Here is a 22,415-nt window from a genome sequence, read left to right on the forward strand (position 1 = left end):
ATGGCAAGATTTCTTTGTGTGTTTTTATGGCAAAGTAGTATTCCATTCTGTAAATGTACCACAGCTTTCTTATCCACTCATCTACTGATGGACACTTTGCTTCCAAATCTTGGCCATTGTAAATAATGCTGCAATGAACACAGGGGTGCATATATCCTTTCAAATTAGTGTTTTGGTTTTTTTCAGATATATTCCCAGAAGTGGTTCACTAGGTCATAAGGAAGTTCCATTCTTAATTTTTTGAAGAAACTCTATAGTGTTTTCCACAGCGGTTGTAACAGTCTGCATTACCACCAGCAGTGCCCTTTTCTCCACATCCTCACCAGTCCTTGTTCTTTGCTGATTTATTGATGACAGCTATTCTGACAGGTATGAGGTGATATCTCATTGTGGTTTTAATTTGCATTTCTCTGATGATTACTGATGATCATTTTTTCATATATCTATTGGCCATCTGTATATACTCTTTGGAGGAGTGCCTATTTAGGATGCCAATTTCTTAAATACTCAATGGACATACATAGGAAGTGATTAAAATTAAATAAGAACACAATATACATACATATATTTTTATACATTTTCTAAGAATTTTTAAAAAAATATGTTTTTATTGATTTCAAAGAGAGAAGAAGGGAGAAGGAGGGAGAGATAGAAACATCAATGATGAGAAAGTCATTGACCAGCTGCCTCCTGCGTGCTCCCTACTGGGGATCAAACCCACAACCTGGGCATGTGCCCCTGAATGGGAATCAAACCATGACCTCCTGGTTCATAGGTCAATGCTCAATGGCTGAGCCATGCTGGCTGGGCTATTTCTAGAAAATTTAAAATATTATTAGCTGAATTGAAATTTAAACTAACATGTAAGGATATATATCTATTCTTTCAGCAATTTGTTAGAAGGAGATAAATGAAACATTTACTATCCCAAGTTACACGTAAACTACAGGAAGTCCCAGCCTGGGATGAGCGATAAGTATACTGCTATATATAAAAGGGCCAACATACATAATATAAAAAGAATATTTAGACAAGAAAAGGTCAATTAAAACTTTCTGAGTACAAAGAAATTATTTTTAAAATGTAAAATGTGTTAACAAATTTAGTAGCTTATGTCTATTTTACAGAAGTCATAATCAAAATAGCACAATTTCACCTTCAAAATAAAAATTGGGCAATGTTATAAATTTTGAAGGATTTTAGTTATCCACAAATAAATTAATCAAACATTTCATTGAGATGAAATACAGAATTGAGATTTGCATAGGGCAAATAAGTGTGTCCTGTAATAAGATTTGTATGACTCTAAGTAAAAGAATATGATTTTGAGACGATAGAAATATCCAAAAGAACTGCTGTATAATAGTAATTAAATTATGGATACTAGTTTAAGCAAGAAATCAAGGAATAGCAATGACTTGGTTATTGAATTTTAGAAAAGGAAGTGATAATAAAATGCAGGTATTGCTATATTTTAAAGCATAATTTTACAAAGTAAAAGATTACAAGAATACTTTTACAAAATCATTTTAAAAGTCAAAAAACATCAATGAAAACTTTGTTGTAAGAAATGAAAGAAGACAAAAACAAATGAAAGGAAATATCGTGTTCATGGATCTGAAGAGCAATATTGCTAAAATGTCCATGCTACCCAAAGCAATCTATAGATTCAGTGCAATTTCTATAAAAATTCTGATGGCATTTTTCACAGCAATAGAAAAATCTCTAAAATTTGCATGGTATCACAAAATGTTCTCAGTAGCCAAAGACATCCTGAGAAAGAAAAAACTGGAAACATCACACTTCCTGATTAAAAACTATATTACAAAGCTATAGTAGTTAAAATAGTGTGGTACTGGCATAAAAATAGACTCATAGACTAATGGAACAGAACATAGAGGCCAAAATTAAATCCCTGTATATACAGTCAACCAATATTTGATAATGGTAAGAGGATAGTCTCTTCAACAAATGGTACTGGGGAAACTGAATAACCACATGCAGAAAAATGAAGTTAGAACCCTACCTTTCACCACTCACAAAAATTAACTACAAATGGATCAAAGACTTAAATATAAGACCTGATACAACATAACTTCTATGTTTATAAAGGAAAAGCTACATCAATCTTAAACATTTCTGCAAAAGAAACAACAAAATGAAAATGTAACCCATAAGATGGGGGAAAGGGGTAGGGGAATATAGTCAATAATATTCTACTGAGGTTACACAATGACAAATGATTACTAGAATTAGTAGTGTAGTCTCATTTTAAGGTATAGATATGTTGAATCACTATATTGTACACCTGGAACTAATATAACCAATATAAGTTTGTATACCAAGTATACTTTGGGGGAAAAAATTAAAACTAGATATGGCCAACTATGATCCAGGAGACTTTATTTATTCATTTAGAGACAAAATTAACATACCATAAATATCGCCCTCTAAAATGTAAAGAATTGTGATTTTTAGTATATTAATAAAGCTCTTCAACCATGTAGCATCAGTACATATTCCAGAACCTTTTCATCACCCCTCAAAAAAACAGATACCCATCAGTAGTCATCACCATTATCCCCAACACCACCAGCCTTGGCAACCACTAATCTCAGTTTTGGCTCTATGGGTCTTTCTATTTTGTACATTTCTTACACATGGACTCATACAATGTATTGTACTTTGTGACTGGCTTCTTTCAAGTAGCACAATGTTTTCAAAACTCATGTTGTAGAAGGCATCACTACTTCATTCTTTCATGGTAAATACTCCTCTATTGCACTGATATATCACTTTGTACAATAATCAATGGATGGACATATGTATTGCCTCCTCTGTTTGGCTTTTATGAATATTTGTGTAAAAAAATGTAACCCATGGAATGGGAGTAAATATTTGCAAACCATACATTGGGTGAGGAGTTATCCAAAATTTATAAAGAACTCATACAACACAATAACAAAATATTAAACAATCTAATTTTAAAATGGGTGAAGGAACTAAATAGACTTTATTTTTTCCTCAAAAGACATCCAAATGGCTAACAACTACATGAAAAGGTGTTCCACATCACTAATCATCAAGAAAATGCAAATCAAAACAACAGTGACATATCACCTTACACCTACGAGAATGTCTTCTTCATTAAAAAGATAAGTGATAACAAATGTTGGTGAGGATGTGGAGTAAAGGGATCCATTGTGCAGTATTGGTGGGATTGTAAATTGGTTGAGTCACTATGGAGAACAGTATGGAGGTCCTTCAAAGAATTAAAAATGGAACTACCATATATGTGTCTACATATTCCACTTCTGGATATATATCTAAAGAAAATGAAAACAGGTTATCAAAGAGATAGATGTAATCTTGTGTTTATTGCAACATTATTCACAATAGGCAAGATAGGTTAACAAAGTGTCTATCATTGGAAGAATGGGTAAAGAAGATGTGGTATATAAATATACAATAGGATATTATTCAACCATGAGAAAAAAGAAATCCTGCCATTTGCAACAATGTGGATGAAACTTGAGGACATTATGCTAAATGAGATAAATCTGACAGAAAAGAAAATACTGTATGATCCTACTTATATGGAATCTCTAAAAAATGAACTAGAATAAAAAAGAGAGTGGAATGGTGGGAACCAGGGGCTGAGAGTAGGGGAACGAGAGAGATATTAAGAGTACATACATACAACTAGTAGATAAACAAGTACTGGCGATCTAATACACAGTTCAGTGATTTTGGACAACAAAACTGTATTATAAGCATTAAACTTCCTAAGATGCTAGATCTTAATTGTTCCCATCACTAGAAGAAATGATAGTTATGTGACTTGATAGAAGTGTTAGCTAATACTCCAATGGCAATCATATTGCAATACTAATGCATCGAATAAATATATTGTATATATTAAATTTACACAATATTTTATGTCAATTATATTTCAGTAAAACAAAAGACCAAAAAGGTTTTCAGTGGATAAAAATATAATTTAGCAATCAAAAAACTCTAAGATCACTATGGCTATATGACAAAATAAAAGAGGCTTGGAGAGGTGGTAGGGGTAAGGGAAAGTATATTTTTCAAAAATGAAAAAAATACAGCTGCCTACTTGAAGAGAGCAGGGGATCTCTAAATGTGTGGCTGACTGGTGAAGTAAAAATAATTACTATAATAATTTCAAGGATCACCCTAAAAGACATTCTTAAATTAATATCAAGTTTTTAAAAAGACACCAGAAACAGGAAATGAGCTAGAGAATCAGTGGGGGCCACTTTATTATCACGCAAAACTTACACTCAGGCACGAAAGAGTGGTAGTAAAGCCACACAGCGAGGGCTTTTTCTTTACTGAGAAAGCCACAAAGGACAATCCTGAATCTAAATGAAATTTGAAGTAACAAAGTCAGAGATATTAGATCATAAATAGGCAGGCAGAGTTCAAGACATGATGGTAAATGATATAAACTGAAGTGCCATTTACTCAACTTTTTGAAGAAACTCAAGGGTGAAATAGTAGAAAAGCAGTTTAAAGTCATAATATGTTGCCAAAATAGAACTGGAAGATTTTTAAGATGACCTACATTCACCAAAACAAATGAACAAACCCACAAGACAATCTTTTTTGGGGGAATTTACTTCCATAATCAGCCACCTGACAGAATAAATATCAAAATGTAGAGTCCTGAATTAACATTATATGTTTAGGAGAGAGAAAAAAACCTCCTGGCATTTATGTTTCAGATGCTATGGAAATCAAACACATCCCCCTTCTCTTCTAAGGTTCCTCTAGCTCTGCTCTAAACCCAGTGATGCCTTTATCAGAATATGTTCATCTAATAGAACCAAAATTCTCTGATAAACTTCGTAAGACAAAATATTCTGAAGAATTAAAATAATCTCTAACAAGATGAAAAATGCTGCCAGCTTTTTGGCCTTTGCAATTTTCTTTTTTTCTGAAAAATTTCCCTGAAGAGGAAACACTCCCACTGCATACAGAAGGGCTTTGAATTGGGCAGGAATCACAGCCCCCAAAGAAGACTTATCTAACCAAACTAAAGAGTGCCAACACAGATTCTGAAATCCCTCATGGACTTAGAAATCCACATCTTTCTGGTAGTTAACTCATCTGGTAGTATTACTTCATTAGATAAATACAAAAGCAAAATATCAGTAAAATTACTTGTTATAACTTTAAGAAGTAAATTCAACACTGCTTCCAAAAAAGTAAGAAAATGCTGTTCCTGTTGATATTCACATTTCTATTTTTTTCCTCTAATACACAGTTGACCATTAGAGCTATCCGTGAAGAGTACCTCTCATAATTCTGGTTCTCATTTTTTGGCTGCAAAAAATGCAGCATTATTAGATGGTGTCCCTCTTATGATTTTTTTTTTAATTTTTATTGTTGACACTCTTACAGACATCCCCATTTACCCTACATTTTACCCCTCCCACCCAGCTTCTGCCTCCCTTTCCCTCTGGCCATCACCACACTGTTGTCTGTGTCCATGAGTTATGCATATATGTTCTTTGAATTTTTTAAATCATTTCTAATAGATTTAACAAGCTTACAACTCTACAAGTTAATATTGTTTTGCTTTTCTTTTTGTTTTTGCTTTCATCTTCACCTAAATATATGCTTTTATTGGACTTTAGAGACAGGAAAAGAGAGAGAGGGAGAGAGAAACATTAATGTGAAAAAGAAGCATGGATCAATTGCCTCCCTTACAAGCCCCCAACAGGGATTGAATCCACAACCTAGGCATGGGCCCTGACTAAGAATCAAACCTACAACATTTTGGTGTATGGGACGATGCTCCAAACAACTGAGCCACCCCACCAAAGCCCATAGTTTTTAAATTGAACTTTGGAATCATTTTAAGCATATTATATAAATGAAATCATACAGTATGAAACCTTTGGGAATTGACCTTTTTTATCCAGAAAATTTCCTAAATATTCATCCAGATTGTTGCATGTATCAATAGTTTGTTTATTTTATTGCTGGTAGGTATACCACCCATTTCATTTAACCATGCACCTGTTGAAGAACATCTGAGTTGCTTCTAGTTAGGGAATATTAGGAATAAAGCTGCTATCAACATTTATGTGCTGACACTTGATTTGATACATCTAGCCTCCAGAACTGTGAGGGAACAAACTTCTATTGTTTTAAGCCACCCAGTTTGTGGTACTTTATGACAGCCTTAGGAAACTAATTTTTGTGGATGCTCTTTATCGAACTGAGAAAGTTTTTCTCTGTTCTTAACTTACAGAGATTTTTTAAAACATGAGTAAGTGTTGAATTTGTCAAATTATTTTTCTGCAGCAGATAATATGATCATATGATTTTTCTTCTTTAGTCTATTAATTATGTTTATAGATTTTTGGATAGTGGGCCAGTCTTGAATACATGGAATAAATCTCACTTGATCATGGTGTATAATTAATTATTTTTTAAATTGTTAGATTCTATTTCCTAATAATTTGTTAAAGATCTTTATGTCTACAATCATGAGAATTAGTCTGTATATTTCTTTGCACTTTCTTAGTCTAATTTTGACATCAAGCTAATATTGGTCTCATAAAATAAGTTGAAAAGTGTTCCCTCCTCTACTGTTTTCTAAAAAACAGTGTATACCATTGTTGTTAATTCCTTAAATGCATAGGAAAATTCTCTAGTGAAATCATCTGGACCTAGGCATTTCTTTTTCAGGAGCTCTTTAATTCCAAGTTCAATTTCTTTAATTTTTATAGCACTACTTAGGCTCTTTCATCTTGGTTAAGTTTTGGTACTTTATGCATTTAAAGAATTGGTCCATTTCTTCTAAGTTGTTGAATTTATGAGCATAAAGTTGCTAAAAATATTTCCTTAATATCCTTTATTGCCACATGACCCCTTTAAATCCTGGTATTGGTGATTTATGTCTCCTTTCTTTCTGTTTTTGTCATTCTTGCTAGAGGTTTGTCAATTGTATTGAAATTTTGAAGAACCAGTTTTACATTCATTAATATTCTTGTTTTCCTATTTTCAATTTTATTGATTTCTGCTATTATCTTTATTATTCCTTCCTTCTGTTTACTTTGAGTTTATTTTGCTCTTTTTTCTAGTTTATTGAAACTTGTATTATTGATTTGAGAATTCTCCTGTCAATTTTGTAACATTTAGTTCTGTAAATTTCCTTCTCTGCATTGTTTTACCTGCATGCCACTAATTTTGATGTGTTGTGGTTTAATTTCATTCAGTTCTATGCATTTTAATTTTTCCTTTGAGACTTCTTTTTTCACCTATGGATTGTATAGAAATGTGTTTTTTAATTCTTAATCTTTGAAGATTTTCTTACTGGTTTTCTGTTACTAAATGTAGTTTGATTACATTGTGTTCAAAAACCATGCTCTGTATGATTTCAATTCTTTTCAATTTGTTTTGTGATCCTGGATATGGTTTGTTATAGACTGTTCCTATCTTCTCAAACTTCATATGTTGAAGCCCTAACTCCTGAGGTGGCTTATTTGGAGATGGGGTTTCTAAGGAAGGGATCAAGGTTGAATGAGGTCATAAAAGTGAAGTCCCAATCTGATAGTATTAGTGTCCTTATAAGAAGTGATAGCAGCCTTGGCTGGTGTGCCTCAGTTGGTTGGGCATCAGCCCGTGCACTGAAAATTTGTAGGTTCAATTCCTCTTCAGGGCAAATGACTGGATTGAGTTTGATTTCCAGTAGTGGGCATGCAAGAGGCAGTGGATTGATGTTTTAGTCTCTCTCTCTCTCTGTTTCTCTCTCTCTTGAAATCAATAAAAAATCTTTTTTGAAAAAGAAGAGATAACAGAGAGCTCAGTTTCTCTCTCTCTCCCTTCTTCCCTATCTCCATTCATGCGCAGAAGAAAGGCCATGTGAAGACAAGGAGAAAATATCTGTTCTATTTGAATGGCAGAGGATGCTGCTGCTACACAACTACAACCCAATTGTAGTAATAACAATATTCATTCTCTAATTCATGGATACATTCATTTAATAATACTGTAATAGGTAATAGGAGACACTGGCACACATAAACACTTAATAAGCATTTGTTGAGGGAATGAATTATGAATACCGACAAAGTCTCAGTTCTCAAGAAATGCACAGTGTAGGGCCAGGCCATTGAGAGAGATAAACATACAAAAAACAATTGCATTAAAAATGCAAATATGCTTAAGTAGTGATATTCCCTCCAGGAGAATATGACAGAAATCACAGATCTCTAAGACAATATTTCATCCTTTCTTGGGCACACATCTGGACCACAATATAACATTTAATATGGTGGGGAGAGGGACTGGGGAGGGGGATGGGATGCGGTGGAACAGGTCATTGGGGAGAAAAAGGGACATCTGTAATATTTTAAACAAAAATAAAATTAAAAAAATATATATAGTTATGTGTGGCTATGTAAGTGAGTAATTTCCAATGAAATGTGAACAGTAGTGACACAACCCATTTCCAGGTCTAGATTCTAAAACCTCCCATGCATGCTCTTCCATGCTTTTTCTCCCTTCTGGCTGCCTAAGATGTTGATAATCAGGGCAATGGGAATCCATGTTTTAACCATTGGAGTGCTTTCTCAACTTAGGTATTGAACAACAACATAGAGGAGAGTTATCCCACAAAAGTGAAAAATATCTCACAAATGTTAACCAGAAAAAATATTTATATAGTGTAAATGTGATAAAATTTTAGGATCTGTTACTGCAGCCTTTTAAACTATAATTACAAAGAAAAAATAACTGTTCCCAAGGAAGTAAAATAAGGATTCACAGAGGAAGTAATGTTTGAACTGGGACTTGAAAAATGAATGACTTGTCCTTGCATCAGTGAAGGAAATGGACATACCTGGCAGAAGGTATAACATGTTCAAATGCATATAGCCATAAAATGATGGGAATGGCAAGATGTGCATAGCTGGAGCATGGGAGACTGAGAAAGACACAGAGAAAAAGTGATAGGAAAGGAGGCTGGAGAGCAGATTAGGCCCAACTTTGCAGGGTCTTTTATGTATGGAGAGAATTTAACTTTATCCTTTCAGTACTTGAGGAAACAGTAAAGGTTTTTAACCTGGGAAATAAAACAATAAGATAGCAATTGAAAAATGTAACTGGAGTCATCAATGGTGATTGATTAGCCTTTGGATGCACCAAAAATAAAACTCTGTCTTTCAGTTCCAATGCCATAAATGAGATAATAATTTTTTTTAGAATTATACCCACTGCTGAAAAAATATGCATATTCTAAAAAGCTCTCAAAAAGAAATATTTAAATAGAGGGAGAAGAATTACAACTCCAGTTCAAGGTCTATACATTAGAGATAATTATATTAACCTGAATATGCCTTTTTTCCAAAATTCTTAATATTTTCCAAATTCCATAATTATTGAGTACTGTGCTTTTGACTCTCAGGAATACTAAAAGCCTAAACATTGTATGTACAAAGAGGTTTACAGAAAAGAGTGTAAACTATATTTCACCTCTTATAGTGTATAAATTGAGATATTAAATAATAATAGTGTCTATTTAAGATTTGGAAATCCAAACATTGATATTTGGATTTTTCACTACATTAAATTAGTTTTCTTCAAACTTTACTTCTTTTATATATAAAATAGCATTTAAAAGAATATAGTGAGATTCATTTCTGTTTAGTATTATAACTAGCCAAAAATGTAAAAAAAAAAAAATTACCTATCTATAGATAACAACTATTTATTTGTAGCATAAATGGCAGAAATATTACATTGCAATTGTACATAAATATTTTTCTATAGTGTAAGGACATAATACAATACTTTATTAATATTTAGAGGACTAGGTATAAATACAAAAGCAGTGAAATTTCATAAATTCAAAAATTTTGAAGATTAACTGAAGATAACTTTTCCACTTCAAATTATGGCCTTGTTTGACAAGGTCATGGCAAACTAATTATTTAATGCAGAAATTCAAGGTTTTTCAAATTATTATATCACTAAAGAATACTATGCCATCAAGGTAAGTGTGTAAAATACGAGGTACTCTCTATTTTCACAGTATCCCTGCCAAAAAGATGGGTCTCCTCTACTCACAAAGACAACGCATTCCTTAAAAAGTGAAAGATATCCGTCACTCAATACACCTTCTCATTTTGCAAGACTGAGTCCCATATTCTGTAGAAATTCTCAAAATGCTTTAATATGGCTTTCATTCGAATTTATCACAGCTATGATAAAAAATAATACTAAAGGTTTTGATAACATATCTTCAACTACAGTAGTAAAAAAAGATATCTTTAAAGGCTTTATCTTACAAAATGAAGCAATGAGTAATACCAAGAAATTTCAAAGATATCTCTTATAATCTGTTCTTCAAATAGAAAGGAAAGAAAGTTGATATTAACAATTATCAAATTTATCTAAATTTTCATTATTGACATGTCATCTCTAGTCCTTCTGAAGCAACTGTGTTATCAATTATGACTACCCTAAAATAAAAATATTTCTTCAGCCCTGGGATGTTTTCATTGTGCTTGTCAGGATATTTTGTAAGATACTATTTGCTTCACTGCAGTTTGGTTGTATATTGTCTTGCCTTGCCAGCAACCATGACAGCTCACATGTCATGGTTGGGGCTTAGCCACACAACGAACCTCAGAGGAGAATCCTCCCAAGAACAGGTCAACAATCCAGATCCAATCACAACAGGAGAGTCCAAAGAACCCACAAAAGGGAAATGCTTAGAGCAAATATCTCAGAAGTATAAGGAAAACACACTTTTGGGCTCCACTGGACATACACTACAAAATCCCACCCCACAAGACTGGGAGATAGCAAGTATATCTAATATACATATACAAACACTAAGGATCACTGAGGAGACAAAGAAACAACCCCCAAACTAAAGAAAAGGAAAAATCTCCAGAAAAAGACCTTCATGAGATGGAGTTAAGCAAGTTATCAGAAATAGACTTCAAAGTAATGGTTATGAGAATGCTCAAGGAAATTAATGAAAACAACAAGACACTTAATAGAAAGGTCAAGGAACTTAGTGAAAACATGAAAAAAGTGCTAAATATCATAAATAACACCCAGACAGAAATAAAGAATACTATATCTAGTATCAAGAATACACTGGAAGGAATTAAAAGCAGGATCAATGAAGGAGAAGATCGAATAAGTGACTTAAAAGGTAGAAAAAATACACTCAATCAGAGCAGCAAAAACAAAAAACACTTAAAAAACATGAGAACAGTATAAGGGAACTATGGGACAACATGAATCGAAACAACATTAACATCATATGGGTGCCAGAGGGTAGGAAAGAAAACAAGGGATAGAGAACTTGGTGGAGGAAATAATGGCGGAAAACTTCCCTACACTAACAAGGGAGAAAGCCACACAGTTCAGGAAGCACAACGGGTTCCAAACAAGAGAGAACCAAGGAGACCCACTCCAAGACACATCATAATGAAAATGGCAAATGTTAAGGACAAAGAGAAAATATTAAGGGCTGCAAGAGAGACACAAGCAGTGACCTACAAGGGAACCCCCATAAAGCTAAGAGCAGATTTCTCAACAGAAACACTTCAGGCAAGAAGGGAGTGGCATGAAGTTCTCAAAGTAATGAAAAGCCAGAACCTGAAACCAAGAGTGCTTTATCCAGCAAGGCTATCATTTAAAATTGAAGGTGAAATAAAGAGCTTCCCAGACAAAAGAAGGCTAAAGGAGTTCACTACCACCAAACCAGCATTGCAAGAAATGCTAAAAGGACTTCTTTAAGAAAAAAAAGAAGTACTGAGAGAAAGGTACATCAGCATAAAGGGGAAAAATGACTTTAAATAAGTATATATCAATAGTAACCTTAAATATAAAAGGAATAAATGCTCCAATCAAAAGGCAGAAGGTAGCAGAATGGATAAGAAAACAGAAACAAAATATATGCTGTCTACAGGAGTCCCACCTGAGAGCAAATCATTCACACGGGCTAAAAGTGAAGGGATGGAGTAAAATATTCCATGCAAATGGAAAGAAAAAGAAAGCTGGAGTAGCAATACTTACTTCTGATAAAATAGACTTCAAAATAAAGACCATAACAAGAGAAAAAGATGGTCACTACATTATACTAAAAGAACCAATCTTAAAGGAGGCAATAACCCTTATAAATATATATGCACCCAATATAGGAGCACGTAAATATATAAAAAAATTTTTGGTGGACTTTAAGGGAGAGATCAATAGAAACACAATCATAGTGGGTTACATTAACAACCCACTGTCATCACTGGACAGATCATCAAGACAAAAAATCAACAGGGAAACAGAGACCTTAAATGCCTCACTAGATCTAATGGATTTAATTGACACTTACAGAACATCTCAAAGCAGCAGAATACACATTCTTCTAAAGTGCACATGAAACATTCTCAAAAATAGACCACATGTTAGGGCACAGGAAAAGCCTGTACAAATTCAAGAAGATTGAAATCATATCAAGCATCTTCTCAGATCACAATGCCATAAAACTAGAAATCAACCACTATAAAACAAAACTCAAAAATATTCAAACACATGGAGGCTAAATAGCATGTTATTAAACAATGAGAGTGTTACCAATGAGATCAAGGAAGAAACCAAACACTTCCTAGAAAAATGAACAAACAAGAACGCAAAATCTATGGGACACAGCAAAAGCAGTCCTCAGAGGAAAGTTCATAGCAGTACAGGCATACCTCAAGAAACAAGAAAAAGCTCTACTAAACCATCTAACACAACTACTAAAATAATTAGAATAAGAACAGCAAGAGAAGCACTGAGGAAGTAGAAGGAAGGAAATAATAAAGATCACAGCAGAAATTAATGACATAGAGACTAAAAAAAAAAAAAAAAAAAAATCAATGAAACCAAGAGCTGGTTCTTTGAAAAGATAAATAAGATTGATAAACTTATAGCCAGACTCACCAAGAAACGAAGGGAGAGGACCCAAATAAATAAAATCAGAAATTAAAGTGGAGATATAGCAACTGACCCAACAGAAATACAAAGAATCGTAAGAAAATACTATGAGCAACTAGATGCCAACTGGACAACATGAGTGAAATGGACAAATTCCTAGAAGCATACAGTCTTCCAAAGCTTAATAAGGAAGAGGCAGAAAAACTGAAGAGGCCAATAACAATTAATGAAATTCAAGCAGGAATAAAAGAACTCCCAGCAAACAAAAGTCCTGGACCAGATGGATTTACAGGTGAGTTTTACCAAGCATTCAAAGAAGAATTAACACCTATTCTCCTCAAACTATTCCAGAAAATTCAACAGGAGGGAAAACTCCCAAACTCTATTTATGAGGCCAGCATCATCCTAATCCCAAAACCAGATAAAGACACTATGAAAAAAGAAAATTACAAGCCAATATCTCTGATGAACATAGATGCTAAAATCTTCAACAAAATATTAGCAAACTGGATCCAGCAATACATTAAAAAGATCATAAACCACAACCAAGTGTGATTTATTCTTGGGATGCAAGGCTGGTAAAATACCCACAAATCAATGAATGTGATACATCGCATAAACAAAATGAAGGACAAAAATCATATGATTATATCAATAGATGCAGAAAAGCATTTGACAAAATCTAGCACCCATTTTCTAGAAAAACTAGGCAAAGTGGGAATAGAGGGATCATATCTCAACATAATAAAAGCCATATATGACAAGTCTACAGCCAACATCATACTCAATGGTCAAAAACTAGAACCATTTCTCTTAAAAATAAGAACAAGACAGGATGTCCGTTTTCACCACTCTTATTCAACACAGTATTGGAAGTCCTTGCCACAGCCATCAGATAGGAAGAAAATATAAAAGGTATCCAAATTGGAAAGAAGGAAGTAAAACTGTCATTATTTGCAGATGACATGATATTGCACATAGAAAACCCTAGAGACTCCCCCAAGATACTATTAGATTTGATAAATGAATTTGACAAGGTAGCTGCATACAAAATCAACATTCAGAAATCAATGGCATTTTTATACACCAACAATGAAATCTCAAAAAAGGAAACTAGAAAAACAATACCATTTACCATTGCAAGTGAAAAAATTAGATACCTAGGAATAAAGTTAACCACGTATGTAAAAGACCTGTACTTGGAAAATTACAGGACACTGAAAAAAAATAGAGGAAGATATAAACAAGTGAAAAAATATACCATATTCATGGCTTGGAAGAATTAATATCATTAAAATGTCCATACTACCCAAAGCAATTTATAGATTTAATGCAATTCCTATTAAAATATCAACAGCATATTTCACAGAGCTAAAAGAAATATTCCAAAAATTTATATGGAACCAAAAAAGACCCTGTATAGCCATAGCCATCTTGTGAAAGAAGAACAGTGTGGGAGGGATCACTTTACCAGATATCAAACTCTACTACAAAGCCATTGTAATCAAAACAGCCTGGTATTGGTACAGCAGCAGACATATAGATCAATGGAACAGAACAGAGATCCCAGAAATAGACCCATGCCATTATGGTCAGTTACTATTTGACAAATGAGGCAAGAACATAAATTGAGAAAAGACAGTCTCTTCAATAAATGGTGCTGGGAAAACTGGACAGATACATGCAAAAAAAATGAACTAGACCACCAAACTTTCACCACACACAAAAATAAACTTCAAATGGATAAAAGACCTAAAAGTAAGTCACGAAACCATATAAATCCTGGAAGAAAACAGGTAGTAAAGTCACAAACGTCTCACATAGTGGAATTTTCACTGACACATCTCCTAGGGCAAGAGAAACAAAAGAAAAAATAAACAAATGGGACTACATCAAACTAAAAAGCTTCTGCATAGCAAAAGAAATCAGCCTCAAAGTACAAAGGAACCCTACAGTTTGGGAGAACACATTTGCCAAAGATGTATCTGATAAGGGGCTAATTTCCAAAGTGTACAAAGAACTCATACTACTCAGCAAGAGGAAGACAAACAATCCTATTAAGAAATGGGCAAAGGACCTGAATAGACACTTCTCCAAAAAGGACATACAGTTGGCCAAGAGACATATGAAAAAATGCTCAATGTTGCTAATCATCAGAGAGATGCAAATTAAAACCACAATGAGGTATCACTTCACACCTGTCAGAATGGCTACTATCAACAGGTCAACAAATGACATGTGCTGGTGAGGATGTGGAGAAAGGGGAAACCTAGTACGCTGCTGGTGGGCAAGCATACTGGTTCAGCCACTATGGAAAACAGTATGGTGGTTCCTCAAAAAATTGAAAATGGAACTGCTTTTTGACTCAGTGATCCCACTTCTAGGAATATATCCTAAGAATCCTGAAACACTAATCAGAAAGAATCTATTCACCCCTTTGTTCATAGCAGCACAATTTACAATAGCTAAGATCTGGAAACAGCCCAAGTGCCCATCAGTAGATGAGTGGATAAAAAAAGCTGTGAGACATTTCCACCATGGAATACTATGCAGATGTAAAGAAGAAGGACCTCATACCCTTTGGGATAGTATGGATGAACCTAAGCAAAATAAGCCAGGCAGAGAAATACAAACATCACATGATCTCACTTATATGTAGAATCTAAAGAACTTAATAAACTCATGAACAAAATAGATTCAGTGACATGGAAACATGGGTCAGACTGACAAATCTCAGAAGGAAGGAGGTGAGTGGGTAGTTGGGGGAGGAGAGGTTAACCAAAGTATTTATATGTATATGTATATATGCATAACCCAAGAACACAAACAATGATGTGGTGAAGGACTGGCAAGGAGGGTGGGGAGGAGTGGAAGGGATCAATGGGGAGAAAAAGGGACATCTGTAATATTTTGAACAATATAAAATATATATACATATGGCCCCCCAGAAAATTAAGTGGAACAGTGAAGCTTTCATCTTGAAAACACTCGCCAAACTAGGTGGAATTAAGCATTATTTTTGCAGGTTTAAAAGATACCAGCAACACTTACGGCAATGTACACACGATGCAGTGTGAAGATGATGTTTTGTTGAGTTGTACACTTGAAACCTATGGTTTTGTCAACCAATGTCACCCCAATAAATTCAATTAAAAAAAAGATACAAGGAGCAGAAGAAAAGCACAGGGCCTCTTCAAGAGTTGGAATCAACCAAAACATCCTCATACAAATCTTGAACCTTAAGTTTTTTAGGTTAATTTAACAATAATCAATAAATATACCTGCATTTTCATTAGATAAAAATTGACTGTGTTGAGTCTTGGATCTGAATGATGATAGAAAATATAGTAAAAAAAAAAAAAAAAGTGGGAAAGCTCCTGACCTGCAGAGATGGAAGGATAAAAATTATATTGCTTCTCTTCAGAAATCATCCAGCAAGAAAAAGTGGAGTCAAATTATTAAAGTTTTCAAAGAAAAGACTCACCACTCATTGAAATTACTTTCCAAAATTGAAATAGATAAAGACTTCCTCGGACAAACAACAATTGAGGAAATTTGTTGCTACTAGATCTGCCTTGCAACAAATGTTTTAAAAAGTTCTTCAGATAAAGGAAAAGTCATATAGGTCAGAAACTCAGACCTACATAAAGAAAGAAAAAGTATTAGAGAAGGAATAAATGAAGGTAAAATGAAACCTTTCATTTCTCTTGTACCTAGTTGATCTAACATGTAACAGTTTGCCCAAAATAATGATAGCAATAATGTGTTCATTGATATAGCTTATAGATAAGCGAATTGAGTGACACAGTGTTATAAAAGACAGAAAGGAGAAAATGGGAATACAATTATAAGGTACTTGCACTACCCATGTAGTAGTACACTCTTATTTGAAAGTGGGCTTGAATTAATTGTAAATGTATATAGCAAATGTATGGACAGCGACCAAAAAAGTAAGAAATGAAATATAATTGACATACTAAGAGAGGAGACACATTGAAATACAAAATATTCAAAACTGGAGAAGACAGGAAAACAATGGAAGACAAAAAAAAAAAAAGAATGAACAGGGCAACTAATAGAAAACTAAAAAATATGGTAGATAGTAATCCAATTAGATCAGTGATCACTTTAAATATTAATTGTTTATATATGCTAGCTGAAGACAGAGACTGTCTGAGTAAATAAAAAAACGAGACCCAACTATTTGTTGTGTAAAAAAAAACCAAAAACCAAAACCCTCTTACATATAAAGACATATATGCATTAAAAGTAAAAGGATAGGGAAAGATAAAACATACTATCACAAACCATACGAAAGCTGAAATACCTATAACAGTATCAAACAAAGCAGGCTTCAGAACAAGAAAAAGTATAAGGAGTAAAAGGGGCATTAAATAATGATCAGATATCAACTCTACAAAAGACATAATAACCCTTAATGTGTATGTACCTAAGGACAGAGTGTATAAATATGTAAGGCAAAAACTGGTAGAACTAAGGAGAAGCAGATGAATCTACTAATAGAGATGAAGACTTCAAAACCCCTGTGTCAATAATTAACAGATCCAGCAAGCAGAAAATTAATAAGGACATAGTTGAACTGGACAGCATCAACAATTAGCTTGGTTTAATGTACATTGTTAAATTACATTAACCAACAACAGCAACATGAATACTTTTCTCAAGTTTATACAAAACATTCACCAAGAAAGACTACATTCTAGACCATAAAACACAACTTAACAAATTTAAAAGAAGAGAAGTCATGCAAAGTATATTCTCAAAACACTAAGGAATTAAATCAGAAATGAATAACAAAAAGATAGGTGGAAAACCCCAAAACACAACACACTTCCAAAATATATATAATTCAAAAAATTCTCACAAGAAATTAAAACATATTTTAAACTAAATTAAAATTGAATTTATAGCTCAGATGATGTGGCTCAGTGGTTGAGCATCCACCCATGAACCTGGAGGTCATGATTCAATCCCCAGTCAGGGCACACGCCCAGGTTGCAGGCTCAATCCCCAGTAGTGGGCATGCAGGAGGCAGCCAATCAATGATTCTCATCACTGATATTTCTATCACTCTCTCCTACTCCCTCCCTCTCTCTGAAATCAATAAGAATATATTTTTAAAAATTGAACTTATAAAATGTATGAATGCAGAAAAAAGCAGTAGAGAAAATTTATAGCATTGAATATTTGAATTGAAGAAAGATTTAAAATCAAAAATTTAAGTTTTCACCTTGGGAAACAAGAAACAGTAGAAGAAATTTTAAAAATAAATAAATAAAAGAAGAATAAATTAAACCCAAAAATAAGCAGAAGAAATAATAAAAATCAGAGCAGAAATCAGTGAACTTGAAAACAGTAAATCAACAAAATCAAAGGCTGATTCTTTGAAAAGATCAATAAAATTGATAACCCTACAGTCAGGTTAACTAGAAAAGAAGAGACAACACAAATTACTAACAACATAAATGAAAGAAGGGCCATCACTGCTGATCCTGTGGACATTAAAAAGATAATAAACAAATATTATTAACAACTCTGGGGTCACAAATTTGATAAATTAGATGAAATGGAACAATTACTTGGAAAACAATCTACCAAAACTCACACAAGAATTAGGCAATCTTGATATGTCTATATGTATTAAAGAAATTAAATTGGTGATTCATGACATACCAAAGCAGATGGTAAATTCTAACGAAGTGAAGTCAATGGCACATTTAAGGAAGAAATTATAGTAATTCTTTACAATCTTTTCAAGAAAATAGAAGCAGTGGTGAAACTTCTTAAACCACTCTGAGGCCAGCATTACCCTCAAAGGAATACCAGACAAATACATAGTCAGATATATGTACCAAAGATAAACTCAAATAAAAATATAACAAGAAAGTTGAACTATAAACCAATATCTCTCACAAACATTCAAAAATCTTCAAGAAAATATGAACATACTGATTCAATTATAATAATGAATAAAAAACAATTATACACCATGACTTAGTGGGATTTATTCAAGGTATGCAAGGCTCGCTCAACATTTGAAAATCAATTAATGTGTCCTGGCCAAGTAGCTCAGTTGGTTAGAAACCCCATATGCCAAGGTTGTGAATTTGATCCCTGGCCAGGGCACATACAAGAATCAACCAATGAATGCATAAATAAGTGAAACAACAAATCTCTCCCCCCCCCCTCAATAAATAAATTTTAAAAAATTAAATAAAGAAAATCCACTCATCTATTGATGGGCATTTGGGCTGTTTCCAGATCTTAGCTATTGTAAATTATGCTGCTATGAACAGAGGGGCACATATGTTCTTTCTGATTAGTGTTTCAACATTCTTAAGATATATTCCTAGAAGTGGGATCACTGGGTCAAATGGCAGTTCCATATTAATTTTTTTGAGGAACCTCTATACTGTATTCCATAGTGGCTGCACCAGTCTGCATTCCCACAAGCAATGTTGCAGGGTTCCCCTTTCTCCACATCCTCACCAGCACTTGTTATTTGTTGATTTGCTGATGGTAGCTATTTTGAAAGGTGTGAGGTGATGTCTCATTGTTTTAATTTTCATTTCTCTGATGATTAGTGACTGAGCATTTTTCATATGTCTCTTGGCCATCTGTATGTCCTCTTTGGAGCAGTGTTTATTTAGGTTATTTATTTATTTGTTTATTTTAATTTATCTTTGTTGAAAGTATTACAGATGTCCCTTTTTTTCCCCATTAACCCCTTTCACCCCCCCACTCACTCCCTACCCCAGGACTTCACCACACTATTGTCTGTGTCCATGGGTTTTGTATATATGCATATAAGTTCTTTGGTTAATCTCTCCCCACCCACAGACCCCTACCTTCCCTCTGAGATTCGTAGGTCTTTTCCATGCTTCTATATCACTAAATCTATTTTGTTCATCAGTTTATTATGTTCTTTAGATTCCACATATAAGTGAGATCACATGATATTTGTCTTTCTCTGCCAGGACAAACAGTTTTTTAAATGCGATTTTTAATTCACAAAACAAAAATACCAAATAACTGAGGCTCAGTTTAGTAAAATATGTACAAGAACTGTCCAGTAAAAACTACAATACATTGCTGAGAATAAACTTAAATGAATTGAGAGTTATACCATGTTCATGAATTTGAATTTTCAACATTGTTAAGATATCAATTTTTAAAAATTAAACTACAGATTCATTTTAATCCAAACCAAACTCCCAAGAATAATTTTTGTGGAAATTGAGAAGCTAATTTTAAGTATTTAAATAAATGCAAGTGATCTAATATAACTGAGACAAGAAGAATAAATTTGGAGGATATGTACTACTAGTTTTCAAGACTCACAATAAAGCTACAGTAATTAAGGCACTGTGCTATTGACAGAAAGGTAGACAAATAAATCAATAAAAGAAAATAGAATCCAGAAATAGACTACCTTGATAACTATCTCACACCATAGAAAAAATTAAATCAAAATGAATCATATTTCTAAATATAAAATGAAGCAAAAAATCTATAGAAGAACACATAAAGGAATAATAACTGCATGACATATGAAGAGGTAAAAGATTTCTTTTAAATAAGATACAAAATTCACTGATAATTTTAAAATTACACGCTAAACTTTATTGACATGAAAAATTCTTATCTTGTTCATCAAAATCCCATCATTAAAACATTCAAAAATAAAAACTTTTGTGTAATAAAGGACACCATGAAAAAAGTGAAAAGACAATTTGTAGGATTAGAGAAATTAATAACATATCAAGGGACTTATATCCAAAATGTATAAACAGTTCTTAGAACTCAATTATAAAAATTAAAGCCAACTAAATATGGGCAAAGGAATTGAATATACATTTCTCCAAAGAAGACATATAAATGGTTAATAGTCACATGAAAAGATGCTCAACATCATTAGCCATCAGAGATATACAAATGAAAATTGCAATGAGATGCCACTTCACACCTACTAGGATGGCTATAATCAAAAACAAGCCCGGCTGGGCATGGCTCAGTGATTGAGCGTCGACCTAGGATCCAGGTGATCGGGGTTTGATTCCCAGTCAGGGCACATGCCTGGGTTGTGGGTTCGATCAATGACTCCCTCATCATTGATGTTTCTGTCTCTCTCTCTCCCTCTCCTTTCCTCTCTCTGAAATCAATAAAGATATATTAAAAAAAAAAAAAAAAAGACGATAAAAGTGTTAGTGAAGATGGGAACTCGTATATATTGTTAGTGGGGATTTTAAAATTGTGCAGCCATTTTAAAAACTGGTCTGGAAGTTCTTCAAACAATTAAACATAGAGTTAAAATATTATCAAGCAATTTCACTCCTAACTATATTTTGAAGAAAATTTAAAACATGTCCATCTAAAATTTTGTAAATGAATGTTCATAAGAACACTATTTATAATAGCCACAGACTGGGAAGAGCCCAAATGCCCATCAACAAATGAATAGATAACAAAATGGGGTACATCCATACAAGGAATATCCATATCCAGTCATAATAAGGAATCAAGTATTAACACATGCTACAACATAGACAGACCTTAAAAACATTATTCTAAATGAAAGAAGCCAGTCCCCAAAGAGCACATATTGTCTGAATCCATCCATATGAAACTTTCAGAATAGGCAATCTACAGAGATAGAAAGCAGGTTAGTGTTTGCCAGAGGTTGGGGGTATTGGGGACATGATGGTTGCACAATTCTAAAAGGCATTGAATTGTATATTTTAAATGAGTAATTTGTGTGGTCTGTGAATTATGACTCAGTGAGGCTGTTTAAAAATACATCATTATTAAAATGAAAAGGCAAGCTAGAAGAGTGCAAAAGATATTTGCAATGCATATAGTTAACAAATGACTTGTATCAAGTGTACAGAAATAAAACATAAAAATTAATAAGAAAAAAAAAACAATGCAACAACCTTGAAAAGATTCTTTACAAAAGAGTATATGCAAATTACCAATTAGCATGTGAAAAGGTGCTCATCATCATTATTCCTCAGTGAAAAACAAATTAATGCCACAATGAGATACCACCCACCAAACTTGCTGTAATTTAAATATTGACAATACTAACAGTTAGGAAAGATGTGGAAGAACTGGAACTCTCATACATTTCTCCTGGAAATGTAAAGCTATACAGCCACTTTGGAAAACTGGGGATATTTACCAAAGCTAATCATATGCCTACTCTGTGACTTAGGGCCCAGCAATGTTACTCCTGGGCATATATCCCAATGTAAAGAATGCATATATTCACAAAAGACATGTTACAAGATTGCTCAGAACAGCTTTTTTTATAGTAGTGAAAGACTGAAAGGAACCCAAGTACTCATCTTCAAAATATCATGGAATACTCATACAATGCAATACTACTCAATGATAATAATAATAATGCACACTAATGTTATCAC

Source organism: Miniopterus schreibersii (assembly GCF_964146895.1).
Source record: "Miniopterus schreibersii genome assembly, chromosome: X".
Classification (NCBI taxonomy): domain Eukaryota; kingdom Metazoa; phylum Chordata; class Mammalia; order Chiroptera; family Miniopteridae; genus Miniopterus; species Miniopterus schreibersii.